This window comes from Mesoplodon bidens (genome assembly GCF_964165515.1).
Source record: "Mesoplodon bidens genome assembly, chromosome: 2".
In the NCBI taxonomy this organism is placed as follows: domain Eukaryota; kingdom Metazoa; phylum Chordata; class Mammalia; order Artiodactyla; family Ziphiidae; genus Mesoplodon; species Mesoplodon bidens.
The window spans coordinates 84,194,660-84,212,817 of record NC_138177.1 but is presented as its reverse complement, the minus strand read 5'-3'; the positions used below and the strand labels follow the sequence as shown (position 1 = coordinate 84,212,817).

At 48.4% G+C, this 18,158-nt stretch overlaps 1 protein-coding gene across 1 annotated transcript in view; it reads right to left on the bottom strand.

The window, feature by feature from the left end:
• The window catches only part of NGF (nerve growth factor), a 50,872-nt gene extending 35,056 nt beyond the window's left edge, over positions 1 to 15,816 (bottom strand). Inside the window, exon 1 of the mRNA XM_081225931.1 lies at positions 15,728 to 15,816. The gene's annotated coding sequence lies outside the window, so the exon portion shown is untranslated. The remainder of the gene's footprint in view (positions 1 to 15,727) is intronic.
• Positions 15,817 to 18,158: the final 2,342 nt, after the last annotated feature.

Genomic DNA, 18,158 nt, shown 5'->3' with positions numbered 1-18,158 from the left:
CTAGGGATTTCCTCCCAGTGTTTTAAACTCCATTCCCTTTCCCTCTCACTTCACAAAGACCTTAAGCTCCAAAATATTTCCATGAGTCATTGACTGATGTCTGAAATTTTACTTTCCAAGATTTTAATAACGAATAGCAAATAGCTGCCGTTACAGCTTTTTATGTGCCAAGTACGGTGCTGTTACATATATGCTCTCATTTAACCACTGCTTTATAAAGGAGGTATTATTATTATTATTATTCCAATTTTACAGTTCAGAAGACTGAGAATCAAAGGGAGTTTTTATGATATATGTAAAGTCACACAGTCAGTAGGAAGGAAGGCCCAGGGCCAGCCCTTTGCTTGCTCTGTTGCCTCTGAGTGGTTCACTGCCTTCTGACCGACGGAATTTGATGGCTGCTGAGAGCATTTGCCCCTGGGATAAGCATCTGTCTGAGCCTTTGTCAGCCATGTATTTCTTAGTATGAACGAAGGGTCAAAGATCAGCCTTTGATGGAGTAGAAGTTTGAGAGCATCAAATCTCTGTATACCAAGGAGACCTAATGATGGAAGGGGGATCCAGTGACAAGTGGCAGACAGGTTTTGTGACCAAAAAGTCAAAGTGAGTGTCAGCGGCTCTCTGAGGAAGCAGCAAAGAGATGGTTAGCTCAGGGGTGTTTTATGGCTTTCGAGGATGGGTGACAGACAGACTCATCACCTTAGCTCTACGAGGCACAGGGGGCCCAGGCAGCTATGAGACTAAACCTGTGGGGAAATCCATATTTCTATGGACTGAGTCAGGGCTAAATTAGACATGGGGGTAATGTAACGCATCTGAATTTCACCACCATTATATCATTCTTTAGACCTTGTAAATGTTCATGATGATATTTTTGGTAGCTTGGAGTAAGCTGTCTACATCTGAGGTGTATTACTCTAAACCTACATTAACAGACTAATAAAATAGGGTGTTGGTCAGCTAATCCTCTATAGTCATATCCTCAGAAGTATCCAGGCAGCAAAATGAACCAGAGTTGTGAGTAAGTGTTCTGAGGTGGCCGTGAGGGCACAGACCCTGACCATACGTGTCACTTGGAGGAGATGTTGGGATGAGTGGAGCTATGTACCTGGGACGAGGCATTCCCCTCCCATGGGGGGCTCCATGATCTACAAACTCTGGAATCCTGAGACCTTGGAAAAATAATCCATGATGTGAACCCAACCCTCCTCAAGAACTGGACATTTACATCCCATTGTGAGGTGGCACGGGGGGGCTGACCTGGGGCAGGGGGGGCACCCACTCATCAGCTGGCATGTGCTGCACACGGACTACACATCGTCACATGTGGCATTATGGGAATTGGTTTTTTAAACTGAAGCACAGGACCAATGTTTGGCAATGGCTCAGAGTGTTTGAAATCAAGACTATCCTGGAACCACATTTTCATAATTATCTCATGTAATACCAACTAGATGTGGGTCAGTATGTCTATTCAGGACACAGTCTCTGCCTGGCTACATGAAAGGTCTGATTTTACCCTTTGCTGGCCTTTCTAATGGTCCAAGTCCAACTCACAGTTGTCTCACTTGGCTCCTGGAAAACTTAGAAGAACCCCCAGTTCCTTCTCCAGGAGCTACTATCAGCCCTTCAGGATGAGCTACCCAGAGATTTTCCCTGGAGATGGCTTCTCCTCCATCCCAGACCCCTCCCTCCCTCCATACTGAGCTCTGCTCCTGATCTGAACCAACTGGAGCCTAGATTTCTCCTTCCTGCTCCTGCTTTTCACCCACTCGCCTCTCTTTCCTGGCTCCTCTCTTCAATCACACATCTTAGACCCCTGAGCCCTCCAGCTCTGCTCTCCACCCTATTGCATGTTAAAGTCCACAGCTGGCTCTAATCTGCAAGAGGTGCCCCCAGGTACATTCAGGCGTCAGAGGAGGACACAGCCCTGCTCCATTTGGGGCCACCTTAGCTGAAGGGGTGAGGGCTGCACAAACTTGCAAAGCAGCCCCTGTCACACCTCCTCCAGGAAGCCTTCCCCTACATGCTGATGGATTCCACTGATGGTCTCCTTTCCTAACCTTCTGTAGTAATCCCTGTCTGTGCCATATTTACCAACCATTTATTCATTCAACAAATACTTCTTGAGCTTCTATATGTGATGCAGCCCTTGATGAACACAAAGTCCCTGTTCCCATTCTTACATTCCTGTGGAGGAGAAGGATAATAAACAAGAAAACAAGTAATAGAACTAAGTACTGTGAAATAAAGAAAGTAGGGTAAGGGAACAGAACCTACCATGGCAGGGTTTGGTCAAGTGGAGATAGACATTAAATTACGGTGTTCAAGAGGTGACATCTGAGCAGACCTAAGTGATGAGCAAAAGCTAACCATGTGAAGAAGACCTGTGGGTAGAAGTGTCCCCACCAGAGGAAACAGCAAGTACAAAGGCCTAAGACAGTAGCAAGAGTGATATGTTGAAGATATAGCAAGAATGTCAGAGAGGCTGCCACATAGCAGGCGATTGGAGGAGTGATACAGGACACAGGAAGGAGGGTCAGGGTCCAGATCACATAAAGGCATTCTCCGCCTCACCCTGCTGATATTTTGAGCCAGATAATTCTTTGTTGTTGAGGGCTGTCCTGTGCACTGCAGGATGTTAGCTGCATCCCGGACTCCACCAACTAGATGCCGGTATCACCCAACCCCCCGCCCCCTCCACGGGTGACAATCAAAAATGTATAATGTTGCCAAATGTCCACTGGGTTAAGAACCATTGAAATGAGGCCATGGCAAGGGTATGAATTTTATTCTCTGTGTAATTGGAGGGTTGAGAGCTAAGAAATAATATGACATGATTTACATCTTTAAAAGGGCACTGTGACTGCTGTTGGGTTAAAAGGCTGTGGGAAACGAGAGTGGAGGCAGGGAATCCAGGAGGAGGTCCCCGTGTCGTCTGGCTGAGGGGTGACAGTGGTTGGGACTAAGAGGCAGTAGTGGGATGCTGAGAAGGGACTGGGTTCAGAACTTATTTGGAAACCAGCGAGACTTGCTGGTGGATTGAATATAAAAGGTGATGAGGAAGGTCCAGTCAAGGATGATTTCTAGATTTGGGGTCTGAGCACCTGGGAGTAATGATGTCATTTTCTAAAATGGGGAAGACTAAACTAAGACTCGGAGAAAAGTAGTTTCAGGGGTCTAAAATTCTCAACTTGAGATGTCCATTAGATCTCCAAGTGGCCATGACAGTAGAACAGAAGAGCCTGGAGCCCAGGGGAGAGTCCAGATTGGAAATAGACATCCAGAAGTTGTAGCTCATCTTTAATGCCTGGGGGAAAGAAAGGACCCTGGACTGAGCTCCAGGCACTCCAATATTTAGAGGTCAGAAGAAGGAAAAGCCAGCAAAGGAGACAGAGAAGAGGGCCAGTGAGAGAGAGGGGACATTAGGAGAGCTTCACATCCCCGAGACATCCTGGCCTGGCAACCTCATCCGCCTTGGACTGTCCTCAGCCAGGTCACTGCCTAAGCGGGGAGCCCCTTGGGCGCTCATTTGTGATCAACATGAAGGACCACTATAAAACTGGGTTTTGGACAACCCAGGGACTTGGCAGGGGTCACCCTGTTTAATCTTTGCACTAAGAAGTAAGTGCTACTAGTTCCCTATCACAGCTGAGGAAACTGGAAGTCAGAGAGCTGCAGCAATTCGCCCTTGATCACACGTGTTTTTCAACCCCACTCCTGGGCCTGGAGCCCTGGAGAGTCTGATTCCACGTTCACACCTTTTCCATGGTACCCTTGGCCTCAGTCTTGCAGGCCCCACTCAATGCCTGGCACAGGCCTCCGTCCCCACCATGGCAGGAACAGCTTGCTTCTGCCCAGGCTTACATGACGTGCTCTCACATCTGCTGCTGCATTTGAGAGGGGCAGGTGGGAGCTGGGAGGGCTCATGCAAGGTACGTGACTGTCAAGGTCCCTCACCCAACTAAGGGCAGAGCCAGCACTGGCGCCGGGAGTCTCATGGTCCTTGTCCAGGGCTCTCACATCTTACCTCTTATGCCTACAGTCAAGGTATCTTCCCAGCTGGCAACCATATTCAAGGCAGCAGCCCCATCTGGTAATGCAGGGGCAATATTATTTTTCTCATTTTACTGATTAAGAAACAGAGGCTCACCTAGTTACCAGAGTGGGAAAAGCAGAAATGCTGCTGCCCTCTGCCCGTTTACCTGCAACAGCAGCTTGAAAACCTGTGCTAAGGGTCACTTCATATGCACAAGTACTGTTGGGCTGTAAATGAAACCTGCCCTCAACATGTCTTGAGGGAGGTAATGGTCAAAATATTTCAAAATGTGGCATATATTTCAAGAAAACAATATGAAGAGGTAAGCTGTACTCACAGTTTTAAGAAGAAAAAAGGACATGCCTGAAAGCTCAATTTCAAGGGATTATGAGACGCATGCAAATCCAACCACAAACAGGTACCAGCTCACACCAGTCAGAATAAACTTCAGCAAAAAACTACAAGCAATAGATGCTGAAGGGTTTGTGGAGAAGTGCATACACTCCACTTTTAAGTGGGACGTGACCTGGTAAGAGCCACTAATGAGAGCAGAATGGAGGTGCCTTTACATGGTCAACATTTTGCTACCATATGATCCCGCAGACCCACTCCTGGGCCTATAACCCGAGAAGACAGAATTGGAAAGACACAGCCAGGCAAAGCTGCATTGCAGCCGTATTACAATAGCCAAGACATGGAAGCAACCAATAATTCCCTCAACAGATGAGTGGACAAAGAAGAACTGGTACATGTACAGATGGAATATTAGCCAAGGGAAAAAATGACACAATGCCATTTGGAGCACCGTACATGAGTCTAGAGTTGATGACGCAACTTGTAGTAGGTCAGAAAGTGAAAGACACATATCCTATGATATCACTTATAGGTGTTACCTAAAAATTGATACCAGTGAAGATATTTCCACAGAGAAAGGCAATCACAGTTTCATTAAACAAACATATGTTTCACCAATGGAAATGTGTGAGGATTGGATACATTAGGTTACTGGGATTAACAGAGATATACAAACACAGGTAAAGTATATAATCACCAAAGACCTACGGAATACCAAGAGAAGACTACTCAACATTCTGTCATAACCTACATGGGAAAAGGATCCGAAGAAGAATCGATAAATGTATATGTGTAAATGAACGACATCTTGCACACCTAGAACAAGCAAAACGTTGTAATCAAACTTGCTGTGATAAAAAATAAAAATTAAATTAAAAAAACGAAAAAAAAAGAAACAGAGTCTCAGAGGGGTTCTGTGATTTGCCCAAGTTACACAGCTAGGAAGAAGCTGAGCCAGAAATAAATCCCCAGTCTCCTAGCTCTCAGTATTACTGAGTTGAAATAAATAACCTATATCTGACTTAACCATTTTTCTTTCTTACATAACAACTTTCCCAATCCATAAAAGAAATAAGCTTCAGAGAGGTGTGTGAAATTTTCCCAAGCACAAGTATTGCCCGTCAGAATTCTGCAATAGGTCCATAATCATTTAAGAAGTGGAAATGGTTAGAAGGAGGACATTCTGTGCACTGTGCCAACTTAAAATTCCTTTTTTTCCCCTTAATCATAAAGGTGCTGTAAAAGTAATCTTTGAAACATATTTGTTGCTTTATTAAGCCTTCTACTTTCTGACATGTCCCACTCTTTTTTAGAAAAAATCAAAACAGTACTTAAAAGCCCCACTCCCTAAATATTTTCTTTCATTTCCAAGATACAGAGATGCTGACACATGGACATGAAATCTGGAGTCAGGCTTTGGTGTCTGACCTCCTAAAAAAGAAAATGAAAACATTTCTAAGTGTTCACACTTTACCCGTGAGAGGACACAATACCCTTGAACCCAGATGAAAAGAAAGGTAATTCGTTTCATGCATAAGAAATATTCTTGGTGGTGTGTCATGTTCTGGGACCGTTGATTCCATTTGTCATTGCAAGTTTCAGAAAGGGTGGAAATATGCTTTTTTCGCCCCCTTTTGGGCACAGAAAATGTTAAGTCAGCATCCACTTTTTCTTAAAAACAAAACAAAACAAAACAAAAAACCCAGGTGCAACAGTGATGGATTTAAACAGCCTCTTAGCTGCTTTGCTTATGGTTCAGTCAAGCTCCTGGTGCTTGGCTCAGTATAACCCACCTGCTTAAGGAGAAAGGGGCTGGGTATGATGTCACAGATGTCTCTCTTCTGCTATAAATGTTATTTAAAATGTGCAACTGGCCTGGTGACATTAGTTTTACAGGGAATAGTGGGATGAGTGGTGGAAAAGCACGGAGACTCTTACAGAGATGAAAATTACACCAGATCCACGTCTGCCTTCTCCCCGTAGGCCCCCTGCCCTGCACCCTCAAAGAGAGATGTCTTAACCGCCTGGAAAGGAGCGTTAAACCTTTGGTCTGGATAGGAATTCAGCATTTGAGGAGATGTCACTAATAATCCTCTTTGAATCTGAGTGGTGAAAATGGGGCCCAGGGGGAGGGCATTTTACAAGAAAAGAGTTGGAATGAGCCCCGGGCGAGCACGGGAAACAGAGGAGGGAGAAAGGTGAAGCTTCCGTCTGAACAAAGAGGCAGCACTTTGTCATCCCTGATCTGTCTTCAGGGGCTGTGTTAGCCAGGCTCTCAGGAAAACTGGGGCATGTCATCTTTGTGGCCCCTGGTGTGGGTCACTCTTCCACACTTCCAGCTGGAAAGGGGTGGTCTGGGGTCAATGACACACTGGGGCCAGGTTGTGGACCGGAGTCAGGATTAGGGTTTGGTTTACCTGAAGCTGTCAGCTCCAGGGCCCACACCAGGAGCCTTTAGGCTGTTTATACCAGGAGAGAAACTGAAACCCTCCACATTGGGGCCGCCTGGAGCCTCGCTCTCGAGAAAATGTTAGGCTCTCTGCTCTGGGCAGGAACTTCTTAAGAATTTGACAATGTCAACATTTTAATGGTATCTTAGCCCTGTTGCCCTTACAAAAATATACTGAGAAGGAAGGATGTGATTTGTGGGAACAGAAGCTCCATACAGAGTCACTATACCACCACATTAGGACCAAAGCATTCATCCCGGTCACAAGGCCAGGGAAGGCTGGGATACCTCTCTGATGGTTCTTAGTGACGGGGAGGGGGATGTCTTGGGCCCCTTGGACAATTACTGTCATGATCATGTCTGGGGAACAGAATCACAGAAAGATGGCTATGCAAGCGTGAAATAGGAGAAAGATGTTAGAGAAAGGTAGGGACAAAGATGAGATATGACTGCTGTTGTTTCTTCGCTGGGTTGGCCAGAGAAACAGCCAACCTCAGGGATAGAAACATCTAGGGAAGTCATGGTTCTGATGAGGTTGATTAGTCTCAAAGAAGAAGATAAAGAAGGAAGAGGAGGAGGGGGGTGGGGTGGGGGAAGGAGAAGACAGATGATGCCATTGGCTCTTGCTTCCTGAGGCCTCCTTGGTGGCAGGCACAGTACCAGGCACTTTATACATCTTTGTCACTTAACCTACACAACAGCCCTATGAGGAAGCAATTAGGCTGACCTTACAGATGAGGACACTGATCCTTAGAGTACTTAAGTTACCCAAGATCACACAACTAGGAATCACAGAGCTGGGATTTAACCCCAAGTTTGCCTGGCTCCAGAGCGATGCCCTTTTCTGTACAACGCTGTTGTCTGTGCCAGTAGCTTTTAAACGTTTTTAACCATGACTCACAGTGAACAAATACATTTTCCATCATGATCCGGTATGCACACATATTGTGTAAATGTATATACAACTAAAATAAAAGTTTCATGAATACCTTCCCTTTCTCCATGCAACGCATATTGATTTTTAAAAATTTACTCTACTTCTTTCTTTAAAAAAAAAAAAAAAGAGAGAGAGAGACTGTTGTACTACTTGATTTCACATCCCCCTAATGGGTCAGTAGTTTGAAAACCATTTTCCTTTCCTTTACTCTATGGCAGAGTAACACTTGAAATGTTTTTCAACTTCCTGCTTGATCTTGTTGGATGCTGGGCAGCATCTTTGCTTTGGAGGCAGGCTGCTAATTATGCGCCCTGGACCATCCCTCTGATGAGGGGACATCATTAATCAAATATTTCAGAAATTACAAATCTCTGACAAAGCCGTTCACTTGGAAAAGAGTCAGTCCAGGAAACCATCCAGAAAACATAATCGCTGATCTCAGGCACAGACTAGTAATATTTTAAGCAGTTGATGCATGCTTTCGCAAAAGAAACTATTTTCTCTGCCTTCAGAACCTAAAGGACACATCTGCTCTGACGGGGCAGTGCAGTCACCATCTAACAATAAATGCCCAAGGAAAAGAACAATGCAAGGGGCTGCTGAGACCCCATCACTTCACCATCGAGAATAGTGTTGTCTTTCTCAGTTCTTGGTGAGTACACCCAGGATCTGAAATTAGACTGCTTTGCAGTGTGGTGTGTACGTCTCCACCCTGGTTTAGGATTTGGGGGTGATTTTGTTGTTTCGGCAGCTAGGGGCAGGGACAGGTTTGGCTGAATCAGATTTAGATCATGGAAAGTGAGGTCCAGATCAGGTGGCTTCAGCACAAGTCAGCCTGAGGAGCCGCGGACTCAGTGACTTCACTCCAAGCAATGTGTATGCTAATTGAGAAAACATGTTCCTGTGATGGCCTCATGCAAAAACCCAGATTTATGAATTTTTTTTTTTATTCCTAAGAATTCCTTGAATATTTGCCGTGCGTGTCTATACAGCCTCCCGGAGTACTTTTCCTTCTTATGGAGTCGAGTTGTATTTTTCTGCTGTTGGCCCAGGTCAGGTTTTTAAAGGGTGGCATTCTGACAGAGCAAGCGGGCACATGGTCTCAGGCAGTGGGGAGAAGCAGGAAGAGGTCAGGAGGGGAGAAAAATAGCCTACACCTTCTGTCCTTCTTTTGGGACAGGAAAAGCAGTTGAGGCTCAAGTCCTCAAAAAGCAGCTATTCACAAAGCTCAGTGAGGGGCCTTTCTTCGTGCCTCTGGCCCTTTAATGCCCTCTGGACTGGCTAAACCCCACCCACCCAGCATTAAGACAGGACTCAGGCTCGCTGGGCACTGCCAGTGTTCCAGACTCTGGTCTAAGTAAGGGTTTTCCAGCCCTCCCTCCTGTCACCCTCGCAACCGTCCCCCGAGATCAGCATTTTGAGTCCCTTTTACAGATGAGGAAACTGAAGCTTAGAGGGATTAAGTAATGTGGTTATAGAGCCAACGAGAGGCAAAGCTTGCCTCTGAAGCTAGTTCTATTTTGTGCCAGGGCTGCTTTCATATGATCCTACCCGCCTGCAGGACATCCCCTCCCTCAGGAAGCCTCTCGAGAAAGCACCACGCCATTCAGGCCTCTCTGAGAGCCACACAGCTCGCACTTCTTCAACTAGTTTCCGTTTTGATACTGGTCTCAATTGCTCCAAGTGTGTTCATCTAGATGACAAGACAAAAGAAGCTGCAGACAGATTTTGTTTGGTCTGCACAGGTGTTTTGAAAAGTGAAGACACTATACATTCAAACTCAAAGTTTTGACTCTTTTGGAGAAGTTGGAAGATCTGGCCACATTAGACCTACAAACCCGCAAAGCAACAGACGGCCTGTCCCCTTCTGATGGGCATAACCTCGCTAGTTTACTGCAGTCCCCATCGGCTCATGGCCTTACCTCATTTACTTTATCTGATGAGCCTCTCTTCACTCTAGAGCCAGCTCCTTGGGCAGGATCATGATTTATATTTATTATGATTCTCCACAGTGCCCAGGCCCCTGGTTAACATATTAATCAAGATGCTAATTGAGAGAAGGAAAATCAGTCCAGTGGCCTGATGTCCAGTGAGCCTGCCTCCCCGGGGAGGGAGGACTGTTCTCCCTTTAACCACAGGTTGTACGCTATTCATCAACAGCTGCCCAGCCACTGACCCTTGGGGTGGGAGAGTGCAAATGCCCGCCTGGCTGCCATAGAGAAATTCACCTCCTCCTCTTCCTTCTCTTGTAAACTTGATAAGTAAGATACATAAAATCCTAAGGAAACAAGTTGTTGGAGGAGGAGTTTGTTATGCGGGGTAAGGAACTGAAACACTCCTAAAGCTGCCAGTACAAATGGCCATTCGCAAGAAATGCCTTATTTAGAGAGCATTACATAACATCTCTGAGATACAAGTCTGAGGAGAAGTTTGCCTCTGAAAGAAAATTGCAGGAGAATATCCATGCGTTTCCTTTTACTCAGATATTATGAGGCCAAGGTAGTTCGGAAGGTGAAATGTTTGGTTCAAATTCTATCACGATGAGAATGTTCATTACAGAAGATCAACATATAGGTGGGTAAATTCCTAGAGAAGCTTCAGTGCTTCCAGAAAGATTTCTTCTCCTAGTGCAGCAAAGCTTTACACATACAGAGGCATAAAAAATGCAAAGATGATGTTGTCCGATCTGAAGTGAAAAGCATAAAAGGCGGACTCCCTCAGATCAGTACCCCGGAAGGAGAACACGAGGGAAGGGAATGCGTGTTTGTTGAGTGCCTGCTCAGCTGTGTGCCAGGCCTCTGCTGGTGTCCCATCAGTATCATCTCACTTGACGTGCACAACGGCCCAACAGAGCAGGTCCTACTGTTCTCTCTGTTTCACAGAAGAGGAACATTGGGTACAAGAGATGCCCTCCTGTATCTCTGGTCTCCTGGTGCTCATCTCCTTCCTCCCTGCTCACCTAGTCCAGCTGCCTGCAGGCTGTTAGAGCCCAGCATGACTGCTCCTTCCTTCGAAACCACAAACCAAAGGGAGCCTGCCTCTCTTGGTGTCTCTCATACAATGTGGGAGTTCAACGTATGGTTACTGACAAAGGATGAGGTGATTCACCTCCAAGCCGGGCCTGGTCAGGTCCAGACATGGGACGGCACTTCTCCAGACTGGACAAGTGAGAAACGCAAGTCACTTTAGCCACACATCAGATCCACAGGGATGGGGGGCAGAGACAGGACCTCCCTCCCCCAACCCGGGCTGAGCTCTCATGGCTTCCAGCAAACGGCCTTCCCTGGGCTCACTCGGGAACAGCGTGCCACGTGCAGGCAGATGATATACTCCACCAACCCTGGCTACCGAAGGAACAGCCAAAGGAAATGGGAAAATCAGCCCATCTGTACCAAACAACAAATACTTTGTGGCTATTGGGAGACGATTCCAGTAGGAGTGGATTGTAACTGCCCTCGATGTAGAATAGCTTCTGTGGGAAGTTTGGGCCGTTCATGCCCACTGACTTCGGAGCTAGATCGTTCCACTCTCAGAGCTCTCCACCTGCAGAGGTCCCCACGGGCAATGCCAAAACATCTCTGTCTGCTTACCCCAGTGGGGAATTTTCAGGGAAACCCTGACTGTCTGACTGACTAATACTACCACTAATAAAAAGATGTTCCGTGTGTGAAAGAGGCTGGCCAAACCTGGCCATTCAAAAGGCATTGTCGCTAGTCCCACTTGCCGGATTGCATCATCAGACCAGTCTCAACCTCATTTGGGAATCTCCTTAAGTCTCCAGCGACCACTTTTGGGGGCCTCATTAGGAATCAAATTCAAACTCTGCCAGTTCTACTGCTTTGGTAGTTTTCTCTCTTCTACTGCTTGGGGGTGAGTAGCAAGCAATTATACCCTCCAAAGTCATTGTTCGTTTTAGCCGTTTGCACTATGAATAACCACATGGTCTTATTTTTTTGTCCTCCAGGGAGACCTTGGGGCAGAGGAAAGGATACGTGAGAATAAACCCAGGGCTACAAGCACCATCCCTCCAGCGTAGCATTGCTAGCTTCCTTTTTCAATCAAACGTCACATTATTGATTCTCATTTATTCTCACAGCTTGGGCACTGTTGTATTAATTTGATATCAACATGTGCCCATGTTGTATGACGTGCTGTCAGTACCGGGGAGGGTTCTGCTTCCTTGTTCTCTCATTCAGAGCAGGGACCTCCTGGTGCCAGAGTGTGATCCATTTAGTAAAGGAGAGAAGGATTTCCTCCCAGTGCTGTGGACACCCGGGGCAGGCAGTCTGCCTGTGTTTTTAATAGCATATGGCAGAGAAAGAAGCTGCCATGCTCTAATACCACCCATCCCTTCTCCCCACTCTCCCCACTCTTTCTGGTTTTCTTTTCATGTGGGTCATTTGTAGTCACAGTCCACTGACAAAAGCAAAGGATGGTGCCCAGCGGGACCACAGCCCTGCCAGTGGCTTCCTCCGGGAAGCCTGATATGCTGGCTCCTGGAGGATGAAGCCCAGGGCTGGACCTCTGAAGCCCCAATTCAATGATTAAATAATAGATGACCCGAACATAGGGCCTGAAAGAAAAGCCCTTACTGGTAATTGCCAAGGGACTTCTCAACCGGGAGCAGTATTATCCTTTTAATAAGCATTTAGCCATATATGGGGGGAGGGGATTTGGGGTTGCCACCATTTCTGTCATTTTAGTAGGTGAGGTAGGGATACCAAACTTCCTGCATCACATAAATAGGTCATCCTCAACCAAGAATCATCCCCAAATGCCAATAGCCCCATTGACAAACACTGTTAACCCACTACCCTTGTCCTATAGATTGGGAGAGTGAAGGCTGGGAAGTTTAGTGACTTGCTCAAGGTCACAAAGCTACTTTCCCTCCTGTCTTATAATTCAGGAAACTACCACAGGAAGTTTCCCCAAAATACAGGAGAAAAATATCAAGAGATCATTTCAATGTGATTCCTATTGAGGCCAATAACCTATAGAAACTCCTCCAAAACATGGAAAGTAACCCATAGAAGAGTAATGAAAAAAATCTACGACGCTTTTTTATTGTATGTTTTCATTATTCTCATCTTGGCCAAATTTTGTGGCTCAAGGTCTATCATCTGAGCTTAAACGGTGACAGTTCCATCCCTGTGCACAACCAACCAAAAGGTCAATGACCTCAAAGCCTGAGCTTCTCCAGCTGCATTTCTGCCTCAGGGCCAGCCCGATTTTACTGCTATTTGGAGTTAGGATGTTAACGGTCTCCCCACTGCCAGGAAGCAAGATCCCTAGTAAAGGGTTGGGGAAGGGTCTTTCATCTCCATTTACTTACTAGAGGCCACCATATGCTGTTCTGTGAAACTGGTCTATCACAGAGTTGATTTCTCAGGACCGGCTGAGCCTGGGAGCTGTCAGTTTAGCTGATGGTTTGCAAGATCAGAGGTGCCAGTCAAAGAAAGAGAAGCCTTCTGGGGACATGGGTTATTTGCTCAGAGATATAGAGACTATATATGAGTCCTAGGCAAGCTTTCCACTGCCTGCTGAGAGCAGAGAGGAGTTTTCCTGTGGCTCCAAGGCAGTTGCCACTGAAATAAGGCACTCCACGAATGTGCAGCAGGAGTGTTCAGCACTCATTTAAAAGTAAAGTTGTGCGATTTTCTCATCAGTTGAATCTCAGTAATGATGAGAAACTTCCCTCGGGCTCCAGCCTTGCCCTGCCATGCCCTACCCTCCCTGCTGATGTCGGCAGCTGGGGCCCCCTTCCTGGCCACTGCGTAGATTTCTCCATGGAAGAGGAGAGTGTGAGGCCTCATCCCTTGCTCCCTCTGGCCCTCTGGGTGGGGGAGACGTGTGGTGGGTGATAGGAGAAGGTGGGAACCTCACTCCTTGACAAACGTTAAGGGTATGGAAAGAGTCACCAGGCTGCCCTGAGTAGACCCAATTTTCCAGCTCTCTAGTGGGTCTGGGCTGCTTTGGGGTAAGAGGGCTGTCCAGGGATGGCGTGGCACCAGCAGCTGGCTGTAAAATCCTCTGAGGTCCTCCTACAGTTGTGTCAAAACATGTGTCCCTGGGGCCCAGAGACCTTGGTTTCCCAGTCCTGGTGCCTCCTAACATTTTTGCCTCAAGACTGCCCTTTTTCCCACCTGCACACGAACACTGGGAAAAGCATATGGGGGAGGAGTTGACAGCAGGTGATGTTAACCCCAAACCCCTTCAACGACCCAAGTTTGAGGAGAGTTCATTTCCTCTGTGAGTCAACACCAGCAGGGCCAGTCTCAGCCCCCAGACCACTCTCACTCAGCCCGCTCCCCCAGTCCTCAGTTGCCTCTGAACCTCTGGGAACATAGCCCATAGTGGATTGACATTCGGGTTGCCCGGACTGACGTACAACTTCTTCCACAGAAGAGACCCTTCCACGTCTAATGTAGTCATTCTTCAGTAGCTCTTCAGAAGGGGCAAGTTTCAGACATTCGATAGGAAATTGTAAACACTGCACAAGAAGAGCTGGCAGGGCCCGGTGGCTGCTGCCTTTCTGTATGCTCTGAGAGGGAGAAATAGTCCCCTCCAGCAGACTTAACTGACAACTTCAAGAGTTTGAAGACCCTGGAGAGGAGATACTGGTGGGCCCTCCACCTCCATTTCTGAATTTAAGAATGCAGCTGGCCGTGCACGTGTGGGGGGAGGAGGGGGCTGGCTGGCAATGGGTGCGCCCAGAGGATGGAGCCAAGACAATTAATCAAGTGTCTTTTCTCCAGGACTTCCACTGGCCTCGGAAAACAGAGGGGGCAGAGATACCCAGGAGAGCCCTATTTTGGTTTCCAGCTGGGAACGTGCACTGAGTTTTCCTTAATACCCATAGCACCCAAAGGCTTTGCAGTAATACACTTTAATGCATGAAAGACCCATAAATTATCCTACAAACTGTTACAACTTCCAACCTGGAACAACTTGGAAAAACCAGCCTAGCAAGCAGGCTCTTTTTTAATCTCTCAAGTCACGAGAGAAGAGAAAGTTCAAGCAGAATACACCTTCCATGAGAATCTCAGAGGTTTTTTGTTTTTTGTTGGTTTTTTTTTTTTTTTTGGAAAGGGAAAGGAGAGTTGTAATCAGAATGAAGCTGCTTGTTTCCGATGGCTCAAAGATGCCGCTCCTTGACCCCAAGTCCTCTCCCTCCCCTGGGTCTTTGTCGCTTGGACCCAAGGCGCTGCCCGCCCCACCCCTCCAAGACAGCTTCTCCCACACCTGGCGGCAGACAGCTGGAGGTGAGGCGTGAGACCCACGTAGCAGGACCTTCCATGGAGGTCCCTTGGCGAGCAGCCTTCCCCTATCAACCCCTGGGGCCCTCACTCGAGACTCCCAGCCCTCCAACGACTCGCGGAGGAGCCCAGAGACCCTTGCTCCATTCCCTGCACCAGGTCCAGAGCCCCCTGCCCCGCTCGTCCCCTTACCTGGGGACAGCGCAGCGCTCGCTCGGGACTCGGCGCACACCCCAGCCCCCGCGCGCCGTGCACTAGCCCTCCGCGGCGCAGACCACCACTCCTGCGGCCCCAGCGCGCTCGCAGCCCGCGCATCCCTCTCGCCACGCTCTTTCGCTCTCCCTCACTTGCGCGCTGTCCCCGTCTAGCTAGTCCCCGGTACCGCCGCGCGGCGACTGCAGGCGCCAGGGTTGCCTCCCAGACTTCGGGCCATCGGGACATCGGGAACTCCACGACCTGAGAGAGCGCTGCTCCCCACGACTCTCCCGCCCGCCGAGGCTCCCGCGCTCCCGCACCCACTGGGGACGCTCCTCTCATGGCCGCACTTCAGCCCGCGGAAGCCTCGGGGAGTGCCCGGAGATCTCGCCAGACCGGGATCCATGCATACTCTCCCCAGGAGCCCAGCCACGCCGGCCCGCGCCCGTGCCCGCGCTGCGCCCCTCTCGGGCTGGGCTCGGGGCAGCCTGACTCACCGCTGCGCTCCCCTCCGGCTCCCAGCGCTCTCTGCTGTGCCGGAGCGCCGAGCTGCTCTAACACAGGCTTCTTGAATTCTTAGCCCCTCCTCCCGGACTCCTGAGTCACCCACTCCAAATCCTTTCCCCCACTCCAACCCTTCCCGGCTCCAGCCCCGCACCTGCTCTGGCCAGGCGGAGGTGCCCGCCAGTAGGGGATCCTGGGGACGAGAGATCGATCTCTCCCAGGAGGGCCGGCTCGACCCAGCCAAGAAGGGGTTCAAACCTCCAGAGGTCAAAAGGAAACGCACGAGGGTTGGAGGGGCCGCGCGCAAAGCCCGGCTGGCCAGGGATTTTCTGGGGCACCAGACTGTGCTGGTCTCGCGTGCCAACGGGCCAACAAGCTGGGGGTGGGCTGAATCGCCCGGCCCTCCCCGCACCTCCCCGCCTTTCCCTCCCGCGTCGCCTGCAGCCAGCGACTGGAGCAGGGCACGGGAGTGTCTGCCGGCGTCGTCCGTGCCCTAGGCTTCAGCTGCTCCTGGCAGCCAAGAGAGAAAAGCCCAGAGACCCCTTCTCCCGGGACACCTCCTGTCACCCTGGGAGAAAAGAGCACCCAGGGGAGCTTCTGGAGATACAGGTGCCGGGGCTTCTCTGACACGAGGGTGGACTGTGGCTCCAAGAACCAGAACCAGCCAGAAGACCCTGGGGGTAGGGGCAAGTCCTGCGTAGGGACGAGGGGCAGAGGCCTTAGGCATCAGCACCTAGAATCAGAGCATTAACTTAAGGCCCTGACTCCGGAAGTTTCCTTCCTGGGGTCCCCCGTCCTTCTGAAGTTGTAGGCAAATTTGTCTGGCTGTGTGTGATGCGTGCACTTTTCTGGGTAGAGGGTCCGCAGCTTTCACCAATTTTGCAAGAGTTCTGTGACTCTAAAGTAACCTAGGCAGAGAGCCCTCTGCTTCACCCCAAGCCCTACCTAAATTCTGCTTTTCTTCCACCATCCATACTTTCAGTGAGGTGGGATCTCCTAGATTGCCCTCTGAAATTTCTTGGGTTCCATGGATACAGACCTTGATGGGGGAACTTGTCTGACCCATGGCCCATACTAGCAAGGCAGAAATACCCCTTAAGTCAGATTTCTACCAAATATGAATCATTAATTTTAATAATGTTCTGGGGGATTTGTGGGTCTTTGAAAATTCATACCACCATCCCCTCTGGTGTTGAGCTTGTAGATGTTTTTCTTCACTTCTTCCTTGAGCAAATTGCATGCTGAACCCCTACACTGTGCCTGAGTCAACAAGGGAAGAAGGCATGTAGGGAGAGAGAGAGAGGGAGAGGCCCAGTCCCCCTTTATGGGTGAAGCCATGGCAGCACAATTAAGGTGAAGGTCACTCTCAGGTGCCAGGGTTTAGTGAGGCACAGGAGTTCCCGCTCTAAGTCCAAGAGTGGCACTTGTCCCCCAGTGGAGGGCACTTGAGCAGGGTGAGGCCCTGCTTAGACACTTGACACAGATTGGGCTGAGGTTTCCGCTTCTTTCTGTTTTCATCTTTGCTCCCATACCTAAGTTCACCCACTTATGTATGCTCTGAGAAGGATGAGGTAGGAGAAAACCCCAGACTTGGAAGGGAGCTTTAGGTTTGATATGACCTCATTATTTCCCAGCAAAGCCTCATCCGCTTGAGTTGCTGAGATACAAACTGGTAGAGGAACACACTTCGGAGGTGAGTGTAAGTGACCAGAGCCACCATGAATGGCCCTTTCTATAGAAGTAGCATCAGAGTCAGGGGGATCCATTAGGAAATTTGTCATCGTCAGTGAAACAAAGGAATTTCCAGACCATAGGACAAATTCATTCATCAATCATGTTACTTATAAACTTGTTTGAAAGCACCAGCCCTAAGCCTTACATAATAGCTGTCCAAGAATTTAGGGATGAAGTTGAAAATTTTAGAATAGCAGAGTATTTGGTTGTTGAATACAGAGCTTTTATATGTGTCCTTGTGGTATCACCCGGAAGGATAAAAGGATTTGGGGCACTTGTGGTTCTTTTTCATGAAGTGTGTAAGAGGGGAATTTAAAAGTGATGTAAGCAGGATATAAGCCTGGATACCCCCTCAGCAGATTGTTGATCACATTCTGATGGCACATGTTGGTTTAGTAAGTGCTCCTTTCCATCCCTGAATAGCTCCGTTTCTGTCCCTGAGCTTTTAGGATCTTGAGTAAATTATAACACATAAATAACAAACACACACTCCAAAGATTGATTATTGGGCGCCTACTGTGTGCCAAGCCCTATAACATAGCCATGGTACCTGATCAGAGAGCTTGTGGCTCTGGATTCGTGGCGGCTGGATTATTAGATCCCGGCCATGTTTATCACCATCTCTCCTGGTCCTAGCACGAGGCCTGGCGCACAGTAAGCGTTCGGTGAATGCTTGTTGAATCCAAAAAT